Below are 2,845 nucleotides of genomic sequence, written 5' to 3'. Positions count from 1 at the left end.
GTAATTTTAAGACTTACAGTACTGATTATATGAAACAACTGTTACGGAGCCAAACATTAAGGCTATGTGGGTAGTGTAAAGCAAGAGTTTAGTATAAATCTTTTGAAATATTCAATCTCTAAATGCAACTAAAATAGAATCACGATTCCATTGTTGCAGTTAAATATATATTTACAGACTTCACTTAGAAACAGTCAGTATTGACAGTAGCGACTGATTCATTAGATGCTGAATGGATAACACATTTCATGCACGTGTAAATAAAAAGCATGCCATGGGACAAATATTTTTCTTCACATACATGCTTGCATAAAGGATGTGTCTCTGTTGAGAAATATAGGTTTGATAATGGACATTCAGAAATTTAAAGTCTTTGAAAATTTAAATTCAATATAAAATGTAGCACAGTGATTAGGGTGATTTCGAAGATGAAAATATCAATACACTATACTGTTTGTACCAGTCAAAAACAAAATAATGTTCATGTGAAATTTGTATGCTATTAAACCTTGTTTATAACCAGTGAGAGATGAAAACACAAGGTGTCATATACGTTATCACCTATCATGAACTACTTGCTATGTTAGCAAGTTTGTGTTGTTTTTCTATATCACGTATACACTAATGCTAACATAAAATACATTTTCAGGAGACAATACATTTTACTGAAGAGATTAAATCAGGAATATGTAAAATACAATATGTCAACATGTACCGTAGATGTAATTTAGCTATATTTTTGTAATAGTTAAAGTTGTGTGAAAGCTGTTACACTAATATCTTTGCACGATAGTGAATATTTATTATACTTATAAACCAACATTGATGAGTACAAACTCGTCTTTTTAAAACATTCTAATATCGTTAAAGGACTCAAGGTACAAATTGTTTGGGAACAACGTTGGACCAGTCGATAAATGGATGAATTGCTTGGTTTATAACACTCGTTTCATGCACACGTAAATGCAGAAAATGCTGCTGGATTTAAACCTCTCTCCATACACAGGCTTGTAACGAGAATGATTTATTTTGAGTAATTTTGGTTAGGTCATGGTCATTTAGTTATCTAAAGTCATTGCTTTTTAACTTTATGGGATTTCCGTAGCTTTCGTATGCGAGTTGAATTAATACTGATAGTCCTTAGTGAAAGGCTCAGCAAAACTAACATTTGCAAATTTCAAAGTTTAATTAAACAAATGGAACATATAGTTTCCGTATCTCGATGCCGTAGGATAGTACACATACATTTGAATGTAGTTCTTTTACTTGAAAACTAGATTCTACGAAGTTTCTACAATTTCCATGCAGTTCCGTCCAGTTTCTATTGTCCGTAAACATGTTTCATGTATTGAAGATATGTTTCTTTCATTGTGTCATTTACTCAGTCATCCATTGATCAACTGATTGCTTGTTGATTTGATTCATTGATTGAATGATTCATGGGTTTATGTGCTGATTCATTTATTCTTGTGACATCGTTGCATAAGATTCTAAAAGCCAAATATAATTTAATCATTTTATCAGTTGTCTGTCATTGGAGGTGAAAGTACACTTGATCTATCTTCATTTCTTCGTCTCACTCGAATCCAATAAATCAACCTTTCTGTTGTAAAAATACTCAAATTCAGACAGGTCGACCCACCCTTTGTCTGAAAGAAATAGAAAAGTAGATAATTAAAGAACTATTATCGCTTCAGGAGAATACAAATAAATCTCTTATAACCACATTACTGATACAGTTGAGTAACAAGCATTCGATTGAATTGTGTCTAACTTGGCTACATCGAGAGAAAGTGCTGGGCAGTGATTCTTTAATGATTATGATACGTATATCATTACGACAGCAACTGATAAACCAAAGGAGACTTTGTTAGGTTATACCTGATTCATCCATCTCATAGAAAAGGTCCTTAATGGTACTTTCATCTATCTTTACATTGCCAAATATTTTTTCGGCATAAGAACTTGGTTCGAGGTTAATCATCGGACGACCGGCTCTTACCTCCAATTCCGATAAGTAGCCATCTTCTGAAAATGAAAATTATATTCTTCGTTTCTTCTATGGCAATTACCAGCAGACGATTTTCTAACATATGTAAGTTCAACCGTTAACTATTGGTATTACTCTGGATTGTTAACGTCATACATTTTATTTCTAAAATCTCCCTTGACATAAGAATTATACTTTTAATTGAAACCATGGACCTACGTGATGACAGGTTCAAACAATTATGACGATTATAGAAATAAATAAATCATGAAAAATATTCAATTGAATAAATATTTTCATTAGTTCCTTATTATTTATGAATGAAAATTATGCTTAACTATATCGTCGACCAAAATGTGCCTTTCGATTCATATCCTTAACTACTACGTAATATTAATGGTTTCGTGATAAACAACAATATCGATTGTCTTTATAAGAAATAGTTCATATTCGAGCGAAAAAGTGAGGTAGAACATTCTCAAATAACATAATGGCTATCTCCAAACTTCACATCTCTGCTCAAAGTTCGTCTTGCCATCATCATTTTAAAGCTTGATACTAGATCTGATAATCTGGGTTTACAGATCAACGAATTATGCCAGGGATAAATTTATAGGTACATAGGCGTTGCCTGGAGAAATAGATGTGTATATACAGATCACATATAAGACAGAGATCCGTATGTAAGAGAGAGAGAGAGAGAGAGAGAGAGAATTGAGAGAGACTTACTGTTGAAATCATTCTTTCTGTACGCTTTTATCAAATCTTGAAGATCAATGGTATCGCTGTCTCCACTTTGACCAGCGATCCATGAGAACAATCCCGAGATTTGTTTCTCGTTTTCAACGCCTTTAA

The 2,845-nt window shown here is 32.7% G+C and overlaps 1 long non-coding RNA gene across 1 annotated transcript; it reads right to left on the bottom strand.

The window, feature by feature from the left end:
* Nucleotides 1-1,168: 1,168 nt before the first annotated feature.
* On the bottom strand, nt 1,169-2,845 carry LOC149789823 (uncharacterized). Its single transcript, XR_016423978.1, has 3 exons — nt 2,720-2,845; nt 1,882-2,028; nt 1,169-1,649 (listed from the first exon to the last, which is right to left on the bottom strand). It is a non-coding gene; the product is annotated as an uncharacterized LOC149789823 (long non-coding RNA).

The sequence above is a fragment of the Sinohyriopsis cumingii genome, chromosome 10 (assembly GCF_028554795.1).
Source record: "Sinohyriopsis cumingii isolate HCF-2022 chromosome 10, ASM2855479v2, whole genome shotgun sequence".
Classification (NCBI taxonomy): domain Eukaryota; kingdom Metazoa; phylum Mollusca; class Bivalvia; order Unionida; family Unionidae; genus Sinohyriopsis; species Sinohyriopsis cumingii.
This window is presented reverse-complemented; position numbering and strand designations above follow the sequence as displayed.